The following is a 13,028-nucleotide window of genomic DNA, read 5'->3' as shown; positions in this document are numbered from 1 at the left end:
CTGCTTCATCGATTCGAACCTATAGAGAAGGTTCTGCGATATCGTCGTATGTGGATGTGCGGCCAAAAAAAAAAAAACAAAAAAAAAAAACGTAATTTCCTACTGCCGTAGACTAGTCTAAAAAATCAAAATTCAAGAAAGGCTCAGTGAGCAAGAGAAAGGGCGTCGATGTAGCCCGGAAAGTAGCACAAAGGCTTATAGTATCTAGGCAGACATAAGCAACTATTGTAGTATATAGAATACAAAAAATCTTTACAGGACTAGACCGAGTCCTAAGTTTGTTTGCCTTAATGTGCCAACACACTGTCCATAAGATATGACAATAGCGAACAGAGCACAAAAAATAGTTAAAAATGCTCACATTTTTCTTTTGATCATCTGCTTCAGCTCAGACACGTGTTGTTTTATTATGATTCTAATTTAGCCTGGATAAATTGCAGCGTTATATAAAATGTGGTATGACTCGAATTTTCAGGGCGGTTACACGTTTAAAAATTTGCAGAGTGACGGTTTAACCACTGGATAACGAATTTTGCAAGAAGTTAACGAACCTCTAAGTAACTTCCGCCTTCAAAGCACAAGTGGAGTACTGAAATTTGCTTGTCAGAGAGCAATAAGGAGCTGCGCAATCCGAATTTTATACTGCATCGACTTTAATTTTTGCGAATTACGCTGGAATTTCTGTCTTGCAACAAAACCAAAATTTCTCTCTGCCAAAGGCACAGTATATGTATTCGTGTAGGTGTGCCGGTAGATCTGCCGCCATTCGATTTTTCAGCAGCGATATTAGCGTCAAATAAGTGATTCTACTTGAGCTATGCATGCGGTACACCAAATATCTTCATGTGTACACTCTGTAATACCCTTATAATATCTGTGAGCTATTATTAAAAACTAGTATTTCATAAACTTATTTTGGCTGTGTTGCATATTGGTTCGTCTATGTGTTCGACCGTTGATGAAGCTGTGTGACATAAACGCGTTCCGTTTTCATTGCCGTTGCTATAATGAAACCGACTTGCCCCCCTTTCTCCCTGCTGTTGCTATAGGCGGTTAGTTTCGTGTGGCTCCTAGCGTCGCCGCCATTTCGATAAGATACGCGCGCTTATGCAGCGGAAGCAGAGTAAACACGCCGATGCGGTAAAACCCACCCTTACTTCACAACAAAAACCTTTATCATATCACGCTAGCCCAATTTTATGTTCCCATCGTCTGTCGATGATCACTCTTTCTTTTCATTTTGAATCATACCACTTAACTCGCACAGGTACGCATTAATCTGACGATTGCTGATGACGTTTACGTTGTTGCGGCGCTGATTCATTTCCCGCTTCATACGAGCTTCCTTAGCAGCATTGTAGTTGTGATTCTTGTTGTTTTGTCCTGTCTAATAACCTAATAACATATTCCAGCCTATGCTGGCTTGAAATACCAACTCACGGATAACGAGGATAGCACTTCTGCTGTATACAGTCGTCTGCTCCTTTTTTTGATTGTCTCATGGAGAGTTAGTCAGCAGGTAGCTGACACTGTGTAATACGTAATTAATAGAATGCGGTCCTATGTGCAGTAACTAGAAACTGTTGTGGGACAAAAGTGGTAGCTTTACCTGCATACAAGGCTCTTTTGAGATCGTGTTTGTCCTGTTTGAACTGGCGACATATAGCGTGCACTGGGGCGGGGGGAGTGGGGACGTACATCTTTTAGGGGTACTACACTAAATCAGTTTACAAACGTTCATGTACGCAAAATCTACGCAAGTGTTGTTGAGGAAAAATCGATACTGAATAATTACAGGTTTCAAGTATGACGTGTTATTATTATGTAAATAGACAAACGTGGGCACCTGTGTAGTTGAGTTTGTTGAATGTCACGCGTTCGTTGCACTCTAGGGATCAATACAACAAGCATGTGCTTTTTTCGGCATGAGGAGGATTCGTTCGTGTGTCCGCCTGCTTCCTTCTGCTACAATAGCGGAAAATTCCGCTAACTTACTCAGAGCATTTATATTACATATGCTTCACGTGACTTTCCTCATTAGCGGTGTACCAAATGCTACACAGAACGAAAATACAGAAGAACAGCGGCCTTTGCAAACTCGTGTTATTAAAATTACAAATCATACGTTTATCGTCAGTATTATTTCTATGAACGGGTTAAGCTGATTAATCACAAGCAATATAAGGATTTGAGAAAGGGACAAAGGGCCGATCCAGCCCTGTGTGTAAGAAATGCCCGACATAGGCAAAACTGACATTGGACCATTAAATTGCATAATGAAATTATTTGGTTTACTGTTTTCGGTCTTAAACCTAATTCACTTTTTAATCTATATAATTAGTGTTTCGACTTTCCTTGGCTGGTTCTTGATCTTATCAACCGTGCTTATTTTGACGAGTTAAGGCAGCTTGTTGTTATCGAATAGGTAATACCAAGGTCAGTTGATTGGCAAAGCCATTAATGCGCGCCATAGGAATGTAATCTTTCTTTCTCCACAAAGTTCTCACCAACCGATAGCCCTGAAATTGGGGAATGTCGCCGTATAGGGTTGAAAAGCATAATTCTCACATATATCCTTTATTACTCCTCCTTATATTTTATGGCAAACCAGCTACTGGTATGATTTTATGCTTGTTACGTACTTATCGCGTTATCTGGTTCATCATTAACATAATTAATTCTATAGAAATTTCATATAGACGAAGTGCAATCAGGTCAGATTTGAGAAACAGATGCAGATACTCTTTTGTCGTAGATCAGTCTCATATTAAACCTTGAGCATCGTCAGGCAGTATTATTGCAATGCTTATTTAGACTATAGGCAATAAAAATTATTGTGTTCCATTACAATCAGTGCTCGGTCCCTCTGCTTCCACGCAAGGCTAGTCTGTATCCGAAATTTCCCATCATTGGCTTTGCTTGCTTGTATCAATGGTGACTAAAATCAATCAATACCGCTTTCAGATCACGAGTTCATATTAACATAAGATTTCAGTAATGCTTGATAAAACACGAGTCCTGTTAGCAAAAAAAAAAATATTGTCCTACTCTTCAGCAATACCAGGCCATTTTCACTTTATATACCATCCGACAAAAAATATGAAGACATTTAGCGTCGCCCGAAACGTATATAGATCAAGAGATTAGCCGGATTTAACTATTTCATTAACTAGACTAAAATGCAGAAATACAGAACGATTATGATCAGGACTGCTATTTAAGATCTACGGAGTACAATAAGATACTTCAATCCGTGAAAATTACGTGTAAAATAAATAAGAATGACAGAAGAGGGTCGTATTGGCAGTAACAAAACAATGTGAAACCTTTAAATGACAAGACTTTGAATTTGCAATATTCTAAAGTTGCTAGAGCACCCTGATTTTTAGAAACGACTTGCCAATGTAAACTTGTGCCACGTTACTTCTGCACAAGTACAACGTACCTGTGTACTTTGTGTTGCGCGTACAGGGCATAGGCAGCCCGTTTATCGTTCACGATTCCGTAGCTAACAACGAAAGCGATATGCGTAACTTCATGCTTTGCATTTCGGATTATCATATACACCAGAGTGATAAAGTTTTAGGGACAAGGGAACGCTAATGGCTACGGATACGGGACCAATCTGCGAAAAAAAAATTAGCAAACTTTCCATATTCGTTTCTGCACAAAATTATATATGGTCTTCACGTATGGAAAGCAAAAGCGCACCCTGACTTGAAGTATAGTTATTAGCACTGCTTTTATCGTATTTATAAATAAAAATCGCATGTAAGTAAGTTCGTGTAGCAAACGCCTTAAATTATATAATTTTTTCTTTCGAAAAGCCGCAGAAACGCTGAAGATGACGCCTTTCAAATTACGTCAACTTATCTGTCTTTCGGGTTCGACTGTTCAGGACTGGTGATGCAATGCTAGAGAGCCCTATCAGAGCCGTCGCGGAATCTCGTTATTCCTGGCTAGGATTATTCGTCCTTGTTTTTCCTAATCATGTAGCACAATCAGACTCTCTTCGATTAATAAAATATCTGAGGCAGATGATGAATTTATCTTATGGTAAACATAATCAACTCTATAAGTAAAGGTCTTATTTAAATTATTATCACATGAACATTACAGAACTAGCGCGCCGGCCCAACGAGTCCGATTTGCTCCGAGGTACCATAATTGGTTGTGTATTCTTCTATTTGTGTGGCATTGCAGATGGCGGGATCTTCAACCGCTACCACTGCACTCAAAGCACCTTAAGAAACTGCTTAAAAAAACTGTAGAAAGAGGTTGTTGCGAATTGTACAGAAGCAGCTTATGTAGGCCCCAAATTATACATCAGGTGGAGCCAGCGCTTAAATGATATATACATGAAGAGAAACAAAATGAAAAAAAAGTTGAATTATTTTTTCCAAGTGGAGCCTTATAAAGTGTCTGTACCGGTGTCGATCTTCTATAAGTTATTAACCATAACGTTCGTGGTATATATATATATATATGTAGAACACTTGCGTTGTTCATTTAAAGCTATGCAACATCATGACAATAAAAAACTGAAGCTCAGATGTGCAATATTCCTAATAAATATATTGAATTAATACTCTTTTTTCTTTGGAATAGTCCTTACGATTCAACGAAACTATCGTAAAACATGAATATTTATAATAGATAAAAGAATTTCCAGCACGAAACGCTTAGGCTTGTCATTGGCCTTAGAGCTACTTATACAGGTACACACAGAACGTCTGTGGATCCAGCTATTACCTAAACTAATTATTACGATTATGCCTGATCCTAACCAGACGGTGTACAGTTGTGCTTAGACGCTCCCTGTGTTAGGCCATACACTCGTTGGGTGTGCATCATAATTTGCCCAACTCCCTTATCAACAACTACGTGTACCCGCCTCGGAGAATGAGAAACATGGTGGCAGCCATGAGTGAATATACCTAATTTCTCGTTAATATATTTGTATTAGTAACCGCAAAAAACAGTGTTTCCATTATTTACTTATATATAAATGTATGTTTTAAATACTATCAACTGACCCTAAGCTCCAGGATTATACAGTGTCCTGTTTAACATCCGAATATGTTGGACAATGAATATACAATAGATAGTTCTCTATGCGAAAATATAATATATTATAATACAAATAGTAAGGGTATATAAATCTAGGAAGAAAACAACGGTGGCGGCAGTTTTTCTAGTTGTAATTAATTCCTTCGAATTAAATGGTCGGCTTAGACCGCGTACAGGACACAAAAGGCGTTCGCTGTCCTGCTGTTCACCCAACAATTCGGGGCTGACAGCAAACGTGCGTTGTGCGCACGATATAATCCAAGCTATGGATGACAAACTTAAAAACCAAATACTGAATCGGTGCCTCTTAGAAACGTCGAATAGATTTGGAAGATTACTTTTGACACTGTCTGACTCTCCGTGTTAGCGATCTTGGGTGGTGTTTGATTATCCGTATGAAGAACCTGCGTGTAACGCATGTTGTCCGTTTACAGGATTTTGCAGCTCTCTAAAGCGACAAAAACTCTCATCAGGTTACACTTAATGAGTGTTTAACGGAACTTCCCTTTATTTTTAAGACCTAACACTTTTCATAGTTATCAAGGTTTGTACCAGCTAAGGCAACGAGCTGCATACCCAAGTCAGTGTTCATATTTGGGTTGAGAGAATTACATTTTTGTATTGCGGACTACTTTACTAGGAACCCTACTTTAAGTCAATGTTTTACTGTTCTAGAACGAATAACTAGAGTTGACAAATCGTGGTGGCAATTCGTCATTTACTCCAGATGAGTTTTAAACAGGTTCGAAACAAAGCGATTGGTTGTGCTATATAACGGCTTCAGCCTCGGACACGACTGTTCTAACAAAGGGTAATAAATGATTTATATTTCCGATATAGTCTGAGATTTTATTAATTTAAGTCTCCTTGATCATCCTGTAGGCAGTGGCCCCATCAAATAAATAGTTGTATAATTGCGTGGAATGATCGTAGACTAATTCACTTTGTCTAACATGGACGGAAGGCTGCTTGTCATGTTTAGTACACGAGCTGTTTGTATGGCGAACTTGCCTAATTTCGAAAATATAGCAAAATAATTCTTAAGATAAAGGGTATACATATATACTTACGGAAATGCTCATAGTTTGAAAATAATAGATTTGTTGTAGAACCAGCAGAAACGTTCGTCATTCATTTCTTTATAATGCACAACAAGGTGATCGATTAAAAAAAATTAGACATAACTCTAGTAAAGCTATGAAATTTCAAGATGAAGCCTTTTTTTAAAAAAAAATCTCGCAAATATGGTAAAAGCACCGTGTTCTCCGAACATGTTTGCATGACTTTTAGAAATGCTTGCTGTATTTCTGCAGCATCCTAACTGACCTTCACAGATGATGATATTTTCTTGTTTCTGCATCGTTAAGCTTGCGACTCATTTTTTTAAATTGGGCGCCATAAAATATACATTTCCGGTCATCGCATTCCGTATGGAGCTTTCAATCTCTACTAATGTTTTCTTCCCGCTTGCTAGTCTTTGAATGCCTTTAGAACGTTCATCACGTACTAGAAGACAGCTATCCTATTCTCTTCGTCGTTAAGCGGCCATTGCATCATGGAGTTGGCCTTAAATATGCGTTTGACGTCATTCTCAACGGCAGCCTCTTAATACGGAGAGTGCTTTAGTATATTAAACGTATTGTCGCATACGTTAGCTTAGCCAGTATGTGACTCACTAGTTACTCGGCTTGAAGGTACTTTAGGAAGTATTTAGTATTAGTGACGGCCTGCGTTAGCTGACGGAACAGCCCTTGACTAAAAGTCTCTTCCGTATCAATTATTCATTTTTAATACCAACCTCTGAAGCAAACAACAAGTCTGTTATATTTGCCCACTTTGTTGTAACTCAAACAGGAACGTTCTCTGTGGCCCTTCTTCGACCAATTGTTTAGAACCGAAACGTTTGTTTCCTCTCCTCAGTCATGACGTTCTATGCTCGATTAACTTAGACCACGCTCATGTTGGGCTGAAAAACATAATTTGATCAGTTGTGTTCATGCTGGGACTAGATAACACATCTTGTTGAAAATATATTTTATAATCGGTACTGTAAGGACAAACGGTATACGTGTCATCGTCGTACCAACGTATTAGTGCTAAGCGCTGCAAGCGCTATTACGTACTGCTATCTGAGTTGCCAAACGCAAAAACAAGTTCGTCTATGGCAAACAACTTGTAAGAAAACAATTTTGGTCATCTCTAGCCTAACACGAAAATGGTCTATTCTATGCTATGATTGGAAATTATTTGTCGGCCAATCCTACCCACAGTTTACGATACGTATCTTCAACAAACTTCCTAAACAGCAAAACATAGAGGGTTAGAAAATAAGTGTGAGTTCGTTCACAGATAGTTTTTCATTTTTAGTTTGTTGTGTACATTTCAGCTAGAGCAACCGATGATATTAGATTTCCAGCTATATAATGACCATTGCTGTTTATTGCTTGTTTTGTCTACTGTTTGTTGAAGGCCGATTACTATGTACCGTTGGGAAGTTTTTATTTTCAAACACGAGCTCTAGAAAAGCATTGATTCACACAAAATAACAGCCTTGTAAAACAAACAGACATCCCTAGTGGTATATAGCGACTGATGATTAGTAAACGAAGAACTGAAAAAAGAGAAACCACGGACAAAGAAGACATTACTTCGCTAAGAACCTAACAGAAAATCAGTCACCATCAAGGTACTGGACACATTTAAACTTTAGTTGCATTAGAATCAAGAACACAGATAAGTACTACATTCATAGAAAAAAAAAGTATACTGAAATTATTTATATAGTATGAGCATAATTTCTATAAGTGTTGTTATTATTTATGGCTGTATTGAACGAGAACTCTGAACGTTTTCGTAAATACCTTGAGATGGTTCAGTCAATCGATCGTTTTACACGTCGGCAGCCGCACATAATTCCAACAATGTTGGTCATAGTTAATCGGTCTTCACTGGAACCGTTCCAGAATTTTGCCGTAGAGAAATAACCAGTACAAGGCTGTATTTTTTTTACTTTTGTAATAGACGACTTTTCTTCGAAGTCCTTACTATAGATGACATTTAAAATGCACAATTGAGTTGTCAACTTGTAGAAGGTTCACTGCGGTACTCTGCTAATTTGAACCTTTCCAATAGATGTCATTTCTTTCAAGACGCTTTTCAATATTCACCGTCTTTAAATTCGCTGTGATTATTTATCGCGTCGTTTGAGTTTTCTTTAAGTAAAGCTGCCTGCTGTCTTTCCTTAATGGAATAAAGCTGAAAATAAACATCTTTGGTTGTACATTCAATGCTGCCCTTGAATGCAGCTTCAGACGCCGGATTGCCTTTCGCCACTAAACGAAGTGTAACTATGTCCATCCAGACCGCAAACACTGCGCCGTCACTGGACCCAGCAAATAACACCTAACCCTCAGCGGTCGGATTGCGTGTAACCTGTGTGAGAATTTGTACTATATACGGTTCTATTTTTACACTGCTACGTCAGTTTGGTCGAGCAACAAACATAATTTGTGTGTATTTCTGCTTCTGACGCTCAACAAGATGACGACATAATAACAGCCTCTGCGTGTTTCGAGCTCTACGTCCGGTATCGCTGGTAGGCATTCCGTCGGATAGACGGCTGGCTGCCAGTACGAAACAAAGCTTAACGTTAATAGGCAAATATGTTATCCACTAAGCTATCATGGGGTCCCTGTATGTTCGCTCAGAAGGCTATGGTAGCCCTTCGATGCGATCTTAGTACGTGAAATTATAGATACGCGATTTTTTTATCCGCTTTGAAATAATGCAGATTTATATCTGCGTTTCCTTTTCTCCGTTAGTCAATTGTTTTAGAGCTTTTCATGCTTTTGTATTAGTTCAAAAGTGGGGCTTCCTACTGAAACATCACGCTCTGACCCCTATTCGATCGCATGGCCACGTCAAAACGTTTCTTCAATAATACCATATGAAAAGCTGCCTCAGTACTATACGGCTGGAAATGTTTTATAGATAAAAAAAAAAAAAGAAAAACATTAGATAAGCCCCGTAATTGCACGCATTATCCATTTGCAGCAGAGAGGTAACAACAAAATCACTGGCATCACAAGAAGTTAGAATAAAAATATCATCAAAGCTTTGATATAGGTAGCGTTTTATATTCTGAAATCCAAGCTGAACCTGATCACCGTAGAACAAAAACTTGAGGATAATGGTGGCCGTTATAGATGGACTGAGTAAGATAGTTTTAGTCTGATGTCATATGCGATGTTGCAACAACAAAATACAGAAACACAACAGTACCGTACTGTGTAGAGCGATCACCAAATTATATATTATTTAAATTATATTGTATATATACCAGCCTCTGCCAAATCGATACAGAGGCTGTGCCGTACGTTGCCATCTCATAATACTCACGAACTCCATTCCGACTAAACACGCTTGTATCATCATATATAAAAAAAAATAAAAAAAAAACCGTGATCCACTCCAATATCGTTAGATATTTTATTTTTTGCGATAATGTATGCCTGTAGTATTCATTGTTCTTTATGTATGTGTATCAAAAATCCTTAGCATAATCTTTTTGTGTACTTAAACGTGAAAATGATTTTCCACGGTTATTGGTTTTGCAGTATAAAGCTATTTCAACAAGCCGAACTAACAGACGAAAAAATACCATAAAGAACTATATATATATATATATATATATATACTTCAGTCAGCTGGATGCAAGCCAAGTCGTACGACTGAATTGAAGGGTTTCCGTCTTACCTAAACCTAATCCATTTTATCTGAAATCTCTTGAATGTACGGAAAATTATTTTCTTTTTTTGCTGGAGTTACGAGCGGCCCTGAACTTCATGCTTAAGCTAGGTTTCGCAACTCTCGTTTTTGTGTTATAATTTCAAACAGTGCCTATCTTTATGGCCTACTTCATGAAGCAAAAAAGTACGTGCTTTGCTTCGACCCAGAATAGTTTTTGGTCATCAGGTATGCGATGCGTTGCAGAATTTTTCCTCAAGCAGTTATAGTGAGATTTATGGCCAGTCTAGGGACGCTAAGTCAATGGCGCCGCTGAACCGGTCTCAACTTTTCATCGAATTGCCACTGGTGACGTTCCTGACAAGGTTGTCGCTGTGTGAAAAATATTTGAGCATTACGTTCGTGACGAAAAAATACCTTACACCGACAGCCATGTTTCGGGAGGCTAATGGCACATTTATACTCAAACAAAATATAGCCAGTTGCGTTAGTTCATTCCTTAGTGAAGGTTATGAGAAAAGCTAAAGAATCATCCATCCAGAACATCCTCCAGCACGTATAGTAGCAAATAACCCGCCGCAATTTTTACCTGCACCGGCGGAAAGTACCGATAACGACACCAGTGCAAGCAATGGCACAAAAGACACCCATGTTCAGTTGAAGACCCCCGTATCCAGCGATGAACTGGTCGATCAATGACATATATGATACAATAATATATGTTCTCTAAAATATATGTGCGTATGACAATTACTTATATGAGGATCAGTTGTACTCCTGGTCTTGCTAGCAGCGCCTCAGGGTTGCAGCTGTTGAACTCGCTCTATCGCTCTATTAATTAGAAAAGAATACAAATTATCTGTAAAGCCTTCGTACGCAATTTTCAAGTGTTCCTAACCTCGGCTAAATTTGTAGCAGAAGTTGGACCTCTTTTCGCTAAAAACCCTATGCTTGCCTATGTTGGCCTTCCTTTTAGCCAATTTTTGCATTGCTTAGATCGCAAATTCTCTCCATATATCCTGTCTGCTGGCTGAAGACACCAAGGAACTCTAGAAAAACTAATGTGTGTACATATGATTCAGATCGACAAAAAGGGTTACCGGCAACTGCTCCTATGCGCAGTACATACACATACATGACGTGGTTACGTGACTATGGAACACTATTGTAGGGGTTTATGCGTGAGCCAGCAAACGTAGAATCGATAATAGGAGCAACGTTAACAACAACAGAAGCAGCAGGGCTAATGTATATAATCGTAATACGATTCTGTTAGGATTACCGCGGTTGTTATCATTCACCGCTGCCACCGAGAGGGAATAGAGAAGAGTCGCCGCTGTTACAACTTTACTGTTGTATCACTTTCACGGCGCTGACTGTGATTAAAATAACGTTGGTATCGGCAACGATACAGACGAGGTTGTTGCTGATGGCCATATTGGTGCTTGATGATGGCGTGGTGGGTTAAATTGACGAAGATGCTGTTTCATTATCTTAATGCAGCCGTTGTTGCTGTTCGATCGTGCTGATCTTCGTGGTGATAATATTGCCCCTGCAGCTGATGATGACGATGATGGCGGCGGCCTCGGCCCCCAGTCGTTCGTCGCGGGCCATTACGCGTCCGAACGGCGACAGCGACGCAAACGACCCGATGACGTCGCTTTGCTAACGAGGGTGGAGGAGGTAGAAGGGGACGATGGCAATGAAGGGCGGAATGGTCGCTGTAAACCCTTGAATAGCAGAACTATGTACCAGCAGCATCGTTGCCACCTACAGTGATGCCGTGCTACCCTCTAATAGTGCCACACTGCAGTTAATTGATTCAGCAGTAGCGCCAACTACCGGCGGTAATTGCAAATTTACGCAGTCTCACCCCAGTTCGTCCGCTTGGCTCGTCGGCGCTCGGCTGAATATTATAGGGCTGTAGTGGTGATCGTTGGTAGTAGCGCGCGGAGCTGATATTATCTTAACTCAGTAACGCGGACGACTATGGCTACAATTAGCATTGTTGTCATTACTCGTGGTGGTGCTACTACAATTCGTAGTTACTGCAGTACGACCACGGTCACTGCGATCTTTGTTCGTCTGCTACTGGCAGTGCCAGTTATTATTTTCATTTTATTGCTAATAGCGATAGTAGCGCCAGCAGCTATATACTATTCAGACTATGATTATTTATAATGCATCCAGGCGATAAAATTGTCAACAGTAGAAATGGCAGCAGGTGCTCTAATTTTTGGTGATTTGCACAATAATTATGGTAACGAACAGTCTGATCATTATCATCATCCGGCTGTAAGTTGTCTGCCTTATATACATAGTTAGCTGATCCCGTCGGCTGTAAGTTCAGGACAAGGGCAAAGCCGGCAAATGAACACCGTTTGGCTGTATGTTTCTTTAAAAAAATTGCTACATATGTTAGTATCTGGACCTTATGAATAGCATATTTTAGGAGACGAGACGACAGGTAGAGCTAGGAGATGCGCGGTCTATACGAATATGTACATTTAGACCAATGTTTCATCATTAAATGTGCGTAATTTATGAGCTTGCATAGTTCTAAGGCCTATCTCTACTGGATTTGTATGCAAACGTGCGGGATAGAAGCTGTATGCAGGCTCAACACAAGATGACTCTGGGCTTGGCATTTCATTGCACTAATTACATAACTGATTTATTTTGAAGATCTATCTCCTGTCAGAGTGATTGCGCCTTGCGTATTACATTGCCCTAGTTATCTATAATTACGTGACCTTGAATTATTCATATATATGTATATATAGCCCTTGTGAATTTGGGATAAGATAGAACTATATTTCTGACCTACTAGCAGGTATTATAATGACTAACGCACCTAATATAGTAAAACAACAGTACACGAGATAGATGCGTAATGTGTGAAGCATACGACTGCACTCGTTCGATATAAGAGTTGTTTCAGTTACTTACCTCAGAAGCAAACGGGGCGTAACCGAAAAATTAACTTGAGTTAACTTGACTATTACGATGTATAGCTATCTGATAATGTCATTGCATGGCCGGTCTTCAAATTCGAGAACCTACACAAAAGTTTTTTTTTTTATTTCAATCCTGTAAAGCCTTAAGCATCATAAGTGACCCTTAGGTTAAATGTTCTTCTACACTAACGATTTTTAACTAAGATACTTTACTGAAATGCATGCGTGTATGTCGTGAGACGAGGCACCTAATAT

At 39.3% G+C, this 13,028-nt stretch overlaps 1 long non-coding RNA gene across 1 annotated transcript; it reads left to right on the top strand.

Annotated features, from left to right (window-relative positions):
• The first annotated feature begins 1,194 nt into the window (after window positions 1-1,194).
• On the top strand, window positions 1,195-4,595 carry LOC111270191 (uncharacterized). Its single transcript, XR_002686198.1, has 2 exons — window positions 1,195-1,267; window positions 3,828-4,595. It is a non-coding gene; the product is annotated as an uncharacterized LOC111270191 (long non-coding RNA).
• The last annotated feature ends 8,433 nt before the right edge of the window (window positions 4,596-13,028 follow it).

The sequence above is a fragment of the Varroa jacobsoni genome, unplaced genomic scaffold (assembly GCF_002532875.2).
Source record: "Varroa jacobsoni isolate VJ856 unplaced genomic scaffold, vjacob_1.0 scaffold_1454, whole genome shotgun sequence".
Classification (NCBI taxonomy): domain Eukaryota; kingdom Metazoa; phylum Arthropoda; class Arachnida; order Mesostigmata; family Varroidae; genus Varroa; species Varroa jacobsoni.
Note: the sequence above shows the minus strand (reverse complement) of the source record. Positions and strands in the feature narration are given on the sequence as shown.